The 13,107-nt window shown below is 30.5% G+C and overlaps 1 protein-coding gene across 2 annotated transcripts in view; it reads right to left on the reverse strand.

Annotated features, from left to right (window-relative positions):
* Positions 1 to 13,107, reverse strand: part of LOC129961107 (synaptic vesicle glycoprotein 2C-like) — a 98,695-nt gene that overhangs the window by 65,962 nt on the left and 19,626 nt on the right. Inside the window, exon 1 of one of the 2 annotated variants that reach the window (XM_056074938.1) lies at positions 89 to 177. The exons of the other annotated variant lie outside the window; for it this stretch is intronic. The gene's annotated coding sequence lies outside the window, so the exon portion shown is untranslated. Of the gene's footprint in view, positions 1 to 88; positions 178 to 13,107 lie in introns of those variants that run through there. 2 annotated transcript variants of the gene reach the window in all.

A 13,107-nucleotide genomic window follows, 5' to 3' on the forward strand; every position in this document is an offset into this window, starting at 1 on the left:
TTAAATTATATGAAATTTGAAATTAAAATATAAAAATATTTCAAGATAAGAATCCAATGTCAATTAGATATATTAAGACGTTATTTACCGATGAAGAATAGTATGGTAAAAGTATGGTAAAATTGTAAATCATATTTCCCACTGAACTAACTGCTGATAATTTTTGTAACAACAACCCTGTTATTGTTCAAATGAAAGAGTCTGCATTCTTAAGATTAAGATATATCGCAATGAATTCTTATGCTATTTTCTTTCCTACAAAAACAAGCCCTCAGCTCCTCTGAGTCTGGAAACTCTGTTTACTTTCTTATCACGACTCACAGTTAAGAAATTAATGAGTAATCTTACAAATATGAGTTGTGTATTCTATCTAATGTAGGATTAGATTTTAAAGGCCATGGGTTCAAGGAAGAGAGTTAAATTGGAAATACGTTTAAAACTGGTTCTGAAGAAAACAAGAAACGTAGTAAAGTATATTTTTGGAGCGATAATTTTGTTAGAAACTACTGTTGAGTAGGAAACGTGTTAAAAGTTATCATTGTCACTTCTTTTTATTAACAATTATTGTAGTGATTAAGGAAAAGTAGTAATGAACAAAAAGGGAATGAAATCATTTATATAATATGCTAAAAATGAATAGTTAATATGAGTTCAAACGCGACGGCTTCCGTCAACTTTATGTAACCATAAGGTATGAACACATACAGGTACTAATGAGATGCTCTTAAGAAATTCATCTTTAGTTATTTTAAAGGGCAGGAAAATTTCACACTGCAGGGCATCAAGAAGTTAATAAAGACATTTTTAAATCATTTCTTTGATGAACGCCATTAGCATAATTTTGTGCACCTTTATGTCCCCTTTTAGGTAACTTCATAACCAAGTTTTCATCATAAGATAAAACACAAAATGCGACTTGTAGGTATTTTTGTTATTATTTTCTTTCCAGTCAAAATCTTTTGATTGGAATCTTTTGACTGGAATCCTTGACTGGAATCTTTTGACTGGATCCAGTCTAATCTTTGAGTTTACAGTATGAAGAATATTGTATCTATGAAAATCTTCTACTAACCATCTGAACTACTGAGAAATTTTGCTCAAAATGACACTTCAACAATACATGTTCTAATCTGTAAGCGTACTTTTTAAATTTTTGAGATTCTTTGGTCTGATTTGTTGAATCAAAAGCACATTTTGCATCAATGCAATGATTTGTTATCGATGGATTCGTAAATATTAAATGGTAAGCATCTTCGATCATGGTAGTGATAGCGGTTTCAATCAATTTTCCTGATACATCTGCTAAAAAAATGAAGTTAACACTTTCCTTAGGCATGCGACATTTTTCAGAAGATTAAAGTCTCGAGTTTGTAATTTTCTGTTTGTGAAATCGAAACTTTCTAAGAACTAAAATAGCTTTAAATAGACACAAAATACAGATCCATTTCAAAATAATTTCGTAAATTAACCATTCATCCTGGCTCAAATTCAGAGAATTCAGGAATATTTTCAGTTTGATTTTGCAAGAATAAACAAAATTCGTTGTAAAATGACTTGTAGAAAGTATATATCTTTCAAATTAACAAAGAAAAATAGAAAACAACCACGTGGTAAAAAAGAAAAACCTATAAGTAAATTCTGCAAATTAATATATAGTCCAATAAGCCTAACATCGCGTCAGTGCGATTACCAAAGGATTCTCAGTATTACCAAAGAGAAGATACTCGTATTTCTTGTCAATTTGGTTACGTAGCGTCTTTTGACTCATATGACCAAAAAGATACTCTCATACCAGAAGTATAGAATTTGACCACGAGCTCTACTGTTTCATGGTCAATGTCAAAAATTCACGATGATGTGTTCTTAATCAATTAGAATGCCCCAAATATGCATAAAGGCCATTAAATCTAGTCATAATTCAAAGGTCCAGTAATTGATATGATTTGGGCATCTGGAAAATGGATAGCGAATTGAAATAGCTTTTCCAAAATCGAATCGAAGATCAAGATTTCCATTCCAACAGTTCACTTTGTATATTAAAGGACTATGTTAATAGTTCTAGTTCGTCGACCTGTATCCAGGAAAGCTGTTATGCAACATTCATTCACCTTTCAAAAATATGAAAAGGTTCAAGCAGATAAATGTTACTGTCAATTTTTGCAATCCCATAAATATATCTTCGAAATAATGGGTTCTCGGTTATTTTTATCAGCGATTGGGAATGATTATATATGAAAATAAACCTCTTTCCCTCAAAATTGTCACGCATCTCAACAGTAATAAAAAAAATCAGGAAGCGAAGTCATGATTATTTCCAACATCTGCTTTAGAAAATCAAAATTCCTACCGACTAATTTTAGAGAAATGATCTGAAAAGCGATAAAGCTTTTGTTAGAATAATTTGTAACAAATGAGGCGTTTGGTTAAAAGACGTTACTGGAAATTTTTATCAGAAATTGTCGATAATCTTCTGTTTAATGTTGAAAGTATATTTAACATCGATAATCTATTGTTCAATATTGTTGATAATCTGCTGTTCAACAGAGTGAAAAGATTGCTAAGAAATTGTTCATGCTTTAAAAACAACTTATTAGTTAACATCTTTTATGAAAATATAATATACTTCATACTTGCTGCCTCATTTTACGCAAAAGGAACCGAGATTTTAAACTTATGTACCATCGATAAACCAATGGGTTGGAAAAATCTAAGCTTAGAAGCCTATGTTTTTTTTCGAAAGTAGCATTATATGAAGGTTTTAATCTAAGAGTTTAAAATTTACAACTATCAAATATTGCTATGTTTTTTTTTTCGTGATAGATTAGCCTATGTTGATTATATATTTTTTAAAATCTATATTTATACCTAGCAATTATTCTGTACATAATATTAGCTTCCAAACTTAGATGAATAATTTCACTTTTACATTGATATTCCTTAAAAGATAACGTAATGCAACCTGCAGTTGATTAAAAAGCAATAAAATCTGACCAAAATAATTTTTAACATGAATAATCCCTTCATTCTTATTAGAAATTTTTGTAAATTAAGCTACTAATAATTTAAAAATAATATTTAAGTGTGAACAAACTACTAATACTATAAAAATTATTACTTTAAAGCTAACAAGCTGTTAATCATATAAAAATAATACTAAAGTGCGTTACGAATGCTCAAAAAATTGTCTCTTTTTGAAAATTATCGTCTTACATGTAAAATTTTAATTAATGGAAGAACTGTTTCCATCAGTATGTAGCAAAGTTAATCGGTGCCCGGGGCGTGATATGATTTTTTGGACCCTATTCATCATTGATAATGACAACAAGTGTAAATGGTTCCCAGTGCATGATATTATTTTTTCATTTGTTGATGGTATCTCACTTTAAAAAATGACATAGACTTCCTAATACTTTGCTTTCATGGCTTCTCCTAAGTCTGTATCCCATGATATTTATACCCCCTTGGCCTCTTGTCACTACGCTACTTTTTCTCACAGCATCAATTAGCAATCAAAGTAACTAAACAGTTAAATCTGGAATTACACATGCCCTTCAGGTTTCTTATTATACGCATAAAACCTTGAACTCTATCGATATGAAATATTGTTTTCTTGAGTGAATTATATTAATATCCAGCTTTGAAGCTACACAATGGTTATTTTGCAGCAGAACTTGCGGTTTTGAACCATGACGAACCACTTTTGCAGATTCTCTCCAAATTCTCACACCACTCCAATCGGTGAACCTTTGATTCTCGGTGAATTTATCGAGCATAAGACCCATGTAAATGATATCTCTTCCGTTAAATGAGTGCTCGAATATACGATAATTCGAGCCCGAAACTAGTGCAATGAAATCATTATGCCATAAGGTTTCCAAAAGCTCACCTGGTAACTAACTACAGAGTGAGCAAAACTCAACTAAGAACAATATATAATGCATTAAGAATTCGACTGTTTAAAATGGATGTTTAATTTTCAAAAGGCTGATTTTCTAAGCGTTAGAGCATTTTAAATACATATATCTTACAATGAGTTAGATTTTTATTTCTTAACAATTTAATGTACCTGTTAATCTTTCAGCGGAAATACGAACATTTCGCAAGAGTTTCTTAATTTCATCTTTATAAGGAATTAAAATCTTTAACCCTTTAAAGGGCCATTTTTTTCTTGTCATATAATGTTGAAATATTTTTAGGCTTGAAATTAGAATAAGAAAAGAGATTCATTTAGCTTATTAGATAAATTTAATTGGATTAATTAATTAAATTGGTTAATTAATAATTAAGTAACAAATCAAGAGACATCATTTTGTGTGAGATAAAGAAATGAAGCATCTAAGTTTTTGACTTACTAAAAAAATTTGTCAAAACTTATGCCAACCTACATAATTTCATATAAAGATTGATAAATTTGGTGGGAAGCATACTTCCCACGGCCCTAGAAAGGGTTAATTTACATTCAAATTTATAAAAATGGTTGCATTTCTAAGATGCTAAAATTCCATCGTTAGAATCTCAACTCTTTTAAATTAAGATTTGTTAATTCAACAAGGCATTTCCATTAGGGAATAGTTATCGAATCACCTTAAAATTTAGCCATTTTGTTATTTTAAAGTGTTTTAATAGTATTTCGTTCTTCTCTTTAAAGTGAAACCTCATTATGATCACCATTTTCCCTTTTACTAGACATCTAATGAAGTTTAGATAATCTAAAGAAAAGCCATCCTAAAGCAAACATTCAAAGAGGTAATTCTCATTTTATGAAGAGCCCAGAGCTAACATTTGGGATTATAACCCGAATTAGCCTATTACCTATTAACTTGCTTTACCAGCGGTGAGCTTTTTTTAATTTTGTTTTAAGAAAACGGCCATTAATTATGTAATCATAACAAGTTATACATGAGAACTTAATTAGGTGCTATATGAAAAGTTGAAATTACTAATTTACTCATGATGTTTTCTTTAGAGATTTATTAATTGATTTTTCCCATTTGCTTGCTTATTCGTGAACTTTCCATAAAGTTTTGCCAGTTTTTATTTTTCAATGTGGAAAGAGGCACCAGTTTGTTTTGCACTTTAATATCGTCTAAAAAGGAAAAATGATTAGAAATAAATATGAAATAGTATTAGCATGAAAAAGTGAATGTGAGTGGAATTTGCCTATTTTCTCCCAAAACCTAAATTTAGATTAAATTTTCTCTCTATTAGAATTTAGATTTTTCTAAAGCTTCTGAAGTAAATTTTTATACATTTTATTAAGGTTTCGTTCCTCAACCTTTTATCAGTATTAACCCTTTAACTGTTTTGTTTCTTTATTATCTAAATGTTTCGAAAATGTCATATCTTACTTATTCTATTAAGAATTTATAGAAGTCTTCAAGTGTTTGAGAATAAGGAGCAATTTTTATATCAAATTATAGCACTTTTTACCGATTAAATTTCAAATAATAAATTTGAGAAGTGATGATTCTATGTCTGTATGATACTCGGACACAATGGTTAAGGGGTTAAAAAGGTAAAAAGCTCAAAAACAAGTTAGAATCACAAGGAATATATGCCCGAAAATACTCCATGAATGAGCTAAAGGATACTTGAGAATACTGAAACGACAAGCTAATAATGGCTGAAAACTCTTCTTTACACTTGGGAAGTTCGAACTACCGTCCAGTTTTCACAAAAACTACTTAAACTTCTGACCATTCAGGGTTCTACGCTTTTCAAAGTGAACGCCTATGGAGTGGAAAGTCTCTAAAAAATATCCAGCATTTCACAGGCATTAGCCGCGTTGATGGAAACATTTATGATAAAACAGGCATATTTATCATCTCAGACTTTTCAGTCGTATTTTTTTAATATTTAATTTTGACTTGTTTTGTGTTTTCTACTACTTCAAATAATTTGTACGTTGAATTTTGACAAATTGTACGAATTCGTTATTGGATAGGCATATAATAGATGGGAAATTCAAGAAATGCCCATAATTGTTTTGTTGGGTTAACAACTTCTTTTAATTTTCACAACGATTATTGGAGAAAGACCTTATAATTTTAAATTGATCAAAAGACCAGGTCAGCATTTGAGCTAGTTACTTATTCTTGAAGTATCCCGAGCAGATTTAACGTGTACCTAATTCACATAAACAGCGAGTCTTTGCTACCCAAGCTCGTGATTCTCCTATTCCGAACTTGAGATTCAGATTATTGTATCTTGTCTGCAGTTTTGAGGAAGCTATTTGATAGTGCGTGTTATATTATTTGCTATGATGACAACTGCTGGACATGTACAATGTTATCAGAGCCCTGGACAAAACCGAAAATTCCACAGTTCTCTTCATTGAACTCTTGTATTATTATGGATATGCTTCAACGCAAGCCGTCCAGTAACAATATTATTTTCATAATATATAATGCGATAATGTTTTTCCAATAATAATCTGGTATGTCAACAAGTGATCTGGTAGATTAATAAGCATGCATGCATAAGAATATGAATTGGGGTAAGAAGATTATGGATTCAGTCTTGTGGCTACGCATTTTAACTAGTAAATGATCACTGCCATCGGCCTTGTTAGAGGAGTATTCCTGATTTTCAAGCTAAAGAAATAGAGAGAAAAGAAGAAATTGAAGGAAGTATAGACTAGATCCGATGAAAGTTCTCCAAGAAAACAGAAGATTATGGATTCAGTCTTGTGGCTACGCATTTTAACTAGTAAATGATCACTGCCATCGGCCTTGTTAGAGGAGTATTCCTGATTTTCAAGCTAAAGAAATAGAGAGAAAAGAAGAAATTGAAGGAAGTATAGACTAGATCCGATGAAAGTTCTCCAAGAAAGCAGTCTATAACCATACATTGGAGCAAAGTGAGATTTCTACCTGACGTCAAGTGTTTATTTAATAAAAGAAGGTGACGCGCTTTGTCTTCACCACGAATCCTTGATTCATGAACTTCATTAAAAATGCTAGAGCAAATATGATTAGAATCACTGAAGTAATCTCAGCTTCACACATGGATTCTACAAAGATATTTCAAAATTTCACGTGATTCTTAGGAAATGGAAAATAGGCAAAAGAAAACATTTAAAATGAAGAATTCCATGCTAGGCTATAACAGACATTTTGCGTCGAATGGCACATCAGATATATATACAAATGACACTTTCAAACTGGTTCTTATGTTGTTGTTTTTTCAGTTGAATAAAAACATGTCTTGTGAAAGATGCAATATTTCATCTTGAAGTATGAAAAGAAAAACAAATCATAAGCAAGCTACCGTTGTTTTAAAATGTCGTGCGTGAGAAAAGAAGGCTCCATTGCTGTGAAATAAATTTGTGTCGGTCACGATAGCTATGCTTTATAAAATCCTTATTTTTTAGAGTAATTCTAGGTTTATACAGGAAATTTTTAGAATGTTAATGTTACGGTCTGAATTTTGTTTCTCTAGAACAACAAACACTATTTAAAAAATTACTTCCACTGTGGGAAGGTTATTCTCAGAGCATTTATAGAGTGTTAAATTTACTCATTGTAATTATAATCACGTCTGAGAACGGAATGGCAGACAGAATGAAAAACAGGCAGATGGAGAAAAATGTTGATGATGGGTAATCTTGTTGTATTACTTTTTTTCAATAGTTTGCAAGGTTTTCCGAAAGGTCATTAAAAAAATTTAAGAGTAAATCGTATATGAAGAAATAAATCGTTTTTTGCGACAGAACATAAGAGTAGGAAGTACAGGGGGGGGGGTCTATAAGCGACTTTTCATCATTGAATAAAACAAAAGAAAAGAATATATTAGATAAAATGCTCAATGCAGATTTAAATAAATACTTATTTACAATAACACCCGTGCATTAATGTGAATCAAGTATCACTTAAAACAGCAAGTCCTTCGAACACTTACTTTAAATATTCCAAAGGTTAGTTATTTATATTGTATCTTTCAATACTAAATACGACTAAAATATAATATATGACGAACTATTTAAAAACAAAATGAAAATTAAACACTTATTATCAGTTTTTTATCTTATAAAAAGTTATTATTTTTAAATAATGCTTTAAAAAAGAAGTGCAAAATTAGCATTTATTATCAAAGTTACTGGCAAGGAGTGATTTCGTTGAGATGACAGATTTTAAAGCTAACATATAATTTTGGATATTGCATAAAACGCACGGACATGAAACAGTTTGGTTGATGATGATATCGCGCCCTCGTTACCACGGAAAGGGAGTGCAGTACCTTCGTAGGGTAAAGACCCTTGAGCACAGAAGTCTGACTTCAAGCTCATATGAAGATGACGCTCACACACTCGCCTGCACTACCCCTTCTTAAAGGGATGCTCTTTCACACACGGCACAGGCATAACACAGGGGAAGAACAGCCATACCCGAACCACGACTCGAACCCAGAGCGTCCAGATCACGGGGAAGACGCTCTACCCATAAACCAGGTGCGCCGGCAAGCATTTAATTGCCAGCTTCTTTCAAGTGCAAAAGTATCAGGTGCAATCTAATATCAGTATCAACATACATCTGGTACAACAAAATAGGGTATCAACCCAGTTCTTCTCTCGCCTCATTAGAATGGTTCCTAGTCTAGAATGGAATTAGTCATCTCTACGGACTAGAGAAAGTCATTTGTTTCCATTCGTTTGTATTCTGATTGTTTTTAGAAGTACCATATAATCAACGAAATTCTATTTATCTTTGATGTTTTTTAAATTACACTTAAATTAAAAATCTGAAACTTAAATTTTAAAAAAAAGCAAAATTAATTTTACAATGCAACAAATAAAAAAAAAGTGCAGGTTTTGAACAGATATATTATTTTATGGAAAAAAAAAAGAAATTTGATTAGAATTCGCACAGCAGTTTCGAGTAAAAGAAGATTTTCTTAAAGGAGAATTAACGGTTCATCTAACTCAAGCAAAATTTATCCTGAAATTCGGGAAGTCAATCAGTTTTGTTATATGAAGGATATTCTACAGAAATGCATTGTCTTCCTGTTGATTTAAATTTAATTTAGTTGTTAATTTAAATTTCCTTTTAATGCTCTAAATATTTTTTTCTGTCGGTCGACACTGAACCAAATAGCCGCGTAATACAATCTTAAGTTCAATTAAATATTTTTTTCTGCTGATCGACATTACACCACATAGTCAAGTATTAAAATATTGATTTCATCAGAATATTTATTTTGTTGGTTAGCATTGAGCTACATAGGCCTATAATGAAATCTCAGCTACATGGTGAGATAATCATGATTATAATGTTTTTTCATGGCAGACTCTTTGTTGGTATATGTTGTGTACATAGTAAATAAAGCATATTGTCAAAATTTGTTAGTTTTATATTATGGAGATGTTTGGAAATCGGAAAGCAAAAACAACAAATTTTAGAAGACTATTCCGTATAAACTACAATGTAGCTTCAATAGGAAATGTATGTATATGTAATTATATTTTAAAATCTAATTTAAACTTGATTAATTAAGTTTTTTCTTGTTTTATCTTAATCAAGTTTTATCTTGATTTGGCTATATTGACTTCATCCTAGGACGTTCTCTTGCTTTCTCGTCCAGTTCCACCTTTTTTATTTGGTTAATTCAACACGAGTTCTAAAATTTCTGCAGTCGACAAGTTCACGCGCTTCGAGTGATGGGGTAAAAAATTGTCAAGTCAAGAGAATTCTTTTTAAAAGATACCTAAATTCTCCTACCAGGATCCTACCTTAGAAAGATCCCTATAGGGGTCTCAAGGTATATAAACACTGGGAGAGATATTTTCACTCCAACCCCCCCACCCCACCCACACACACACACTTTTTAAACTTTTCCTCTTTTTGCTCTTATGTCGTTCTGTATTGATGTGCTCGTCGCTCCTGTTTGTACATAAGTCATGCCTCCCGGGGTGGAATAAAAGCGAACTTAATAGTTCCAAAGTTCCAAGTGTCTTCTCACTCTATTCGGCCACAACTCTGCTTCCAAAAAATTATGTTTACTTCGGTTTTATATATATATATATATATATATGATAGCATAAACCTCATCATATGGTCGGAAATCAATCTTACGATATTCTTTCCGAAGTAGTACACGTTTGCCTTGCAAATGGGGCGTTAATATAACGGAACTATAATGAGTATTTAGAAATTTCCTATCTAGCAGTATTCATTGTAGCTTGATTTCTCTCATATGTTGTTTTCAGCTCCTTATGCTTTTACAATATTTGCTTTGATCTCCAGATTTTTGATTAAAAAAATATTTTCTATTTTTAAGTTTGCTGATCATATCCTATTAAAAATTATTTATATTTATTATTTATTAATTTTTAATCTTAAATATATTATATGAATCAGTATTATAATTACCATGATATTTAGAGATCAATTTTTCTTTGAACAACCTCATCAATTATTATTTTTGCCTTCTTATACCAATCAGTTATTAAAAATGTATAATTTCACCATAATTTTATACTTTTTTTATAATATTCTCAATTTCATTTCAAAAGAATACATATACGCAGCAATAACGGAAGCCCTATATAAAAGGCGAAAATTATTTTGTTTTATGAAAGTTATTTTAGTCTTTCAGAACAGACCAGCTGCTTTTTGAAGAAGAAAAACTCATTTATATTCGATTAAAATCAAAACTTTCAATTCCTTGAAAAATTAGAAAAATATTCTGAGAATATTAAAATATTGCATTTTCATCAAGAACGCGCAACTGTACAAAATTTCAGAAATGTAGCATAGAGTTTTTTAGAAATGAATAAAGAATCGCTTGCAAAATCTCATCTCCCCAAATATGAAAAGAATCAAGTTAAACTAAATGAATTAAAAACACGCATAAATCGAAAACAGGACGTCTAGTATTTTATTCCAAAATATAATTTTTCAATCTGATAGATTTCTTTAGAAAATATTTTTTATGTAATATCCCTTCACCTGACAAGTTTCACTTTTATGCGTTAAAAATCCATACTGTTGCTAAAGATCTTGTAAAATAATCCCGAATACACTTTGAAAGTAACTTATTCATATATACACTTTGCACATACTTTTAAATAATATTCAAAACACACGCTCAAAATTTCTTCTTTTCTCTACACGAAACAAAACTCTTAATTCATTTTTGAAGTAGAATAATTTGAAAATGGCGTTTCTCACATTTATGGGAACTCATTTAGCAGATATTCTAAGAAAATAGCAGTTTAAAAGTGTTAAAAAATTACTTTCCTTTCCTAAAATACTCTCCTTTGGGTAATTATGATAATATTTTAAAGCAAGTATTTTTCTTAAAATGTGTTTCTTTGAGGAGGTTAATTTGTTCTACTGGGAGACTTTATCAAGATCAAAAAGTCTGAACTCATTACATTTGCAAAAGAGAAACCTTTGCGTATTAGAAATGAGGTCATTCTAATAGTTACTATGCATCTGTTATAGTTAAAGTGTTAATTTTTTTTCTTGGAATAGGGAACATCTTTGAGTAAATAATGTATGTCAATAATATTGGAGTGACGTTTTCCTTACTTAAGAGCATAGTTTCTTAAAATATGTCTCTCGAATTAGAAATGAAAGATTGCTAGCTCTTTATGGAGGATATTAATCATATTTGTACATATCTTTACAAGAGAAAATAATAAGACTTTAAGAGCAATTTTATATATCTTAAGAACTAAAATGTATGGATCATTTAGAATGAATTTTAAAAAATCAATTTTTTTTTTCAGAAAAAACATCTTATACATATTTGCTCTCGTGAATCTATAAACGATCAATTTTAAGTCACAATACATAAATAAATAATGTTATGTTCACATAGAAGCATATATCTTTATGTTTAAAATATTTAGCAAAAATAGTTTTCCAATCCCAACCACAGCACTGAATTCGCTATATTTTTATTTCATGCTAGTCGCCTCTGACGACCAGCTGACTCGCCAGGTTTTATTAGTTATATTTTTTTTCAGATAATCGTTTAGATAAAACGTCATGTCAAATTGTCAAGCATTAAATCAGTGTTATTTTAATAGTCTTGCATATATTCTGTTCAATATGCACATGAACCTTTCTAGTGAAGATAGTCCTATAACATCATATTGCTATTAAAAATCTAAATAACCTGTTCCTCTATTTTCTTAGTTTCCCGATTTTCTAGCTTCATTTTTGATCTGTCTTTTAAACTGCAAAGAAAATCGCACGAGTAATAAAACAATGAAAACGGTTTGAATTTCAGGGTAACAATGTAATATATTCTAAGAAGCTAGGCAAAAAAATGATTTTAAAAAAATTGCTAAAATTCAATAAAAATTTCAGCTATTAATAAATTGGTATCCTTAAAATTCAACAATTAAAAAGATAATATAATTAACAAAGCAATTTAAAAGACAATGTGCATATTTTAAAACTGTGTAAAATACATTTTGTACAGCAATATTTTCGAAAATTATTGCAGAGAATGCTAAAGTTCGGCTTAATTTTTAATTAATTTCAATTCGAATTAATTTTTTAAAAAAAATAGCTCTGAAGCCCACATTCTTCCCTTTCAAGATATATATGTTCCAAATTTGGTAGTTATAGGTCAAACGATCTGGTCTATGGAGAGCCAACATATCATGAACATATGAAAGCTCATGACCCCTAGATGTCTCATGAGTGGCCTCCAAGTCTTTCCTCCCCTCTGTGTTTTAGATGTATCATAAAATAAAATTTTGGCAGAATCCACCACCTCAATAGCTAAACCGCAGTTTGCAAACTTTAGTCAATTTGCAAATGTAACTAACCAATCAGAATAGCCCTTAGCAGTAAGCAGTTCTTTTAGCTTCCCAAAAATGAAATAAATTGCGTCAATAAAATCTATATATTTATGTAATGGGAGAATCAGCTAGTCGCCAGTGACGGCTAGTTTTCCATTTTAAAAAATCAATAGCTCTGTTATTTTGGTCCCATTTTGCTCATATGAATGACCACCAAACCTTTAAATATAACAAAAACTTTGCAAACTATTTTTTAATCTGTATTCTCCGTCTCACAAGTTTCAATTTTATCTATTAAAAGTTTCATAAAATTGTAAAGGCCTTATAAAAGGATAAACTGCAATAATTTC

The sequence above is a fragment of the Argiope bruennichi genome, chromosome X2 (assembly GCF_947563725.1).
Source record: "Argiope bruennichi chromosome X2, qqArgBrue1.1, whole genome shotgun sequence".
In the NCBI taxonomy this organism is placed as follows: Eukaryota; Metazoa; Arthropoda; class Arachnida; order Araneae; family Araneidae; genus Argiope; species Argiope bruennichi.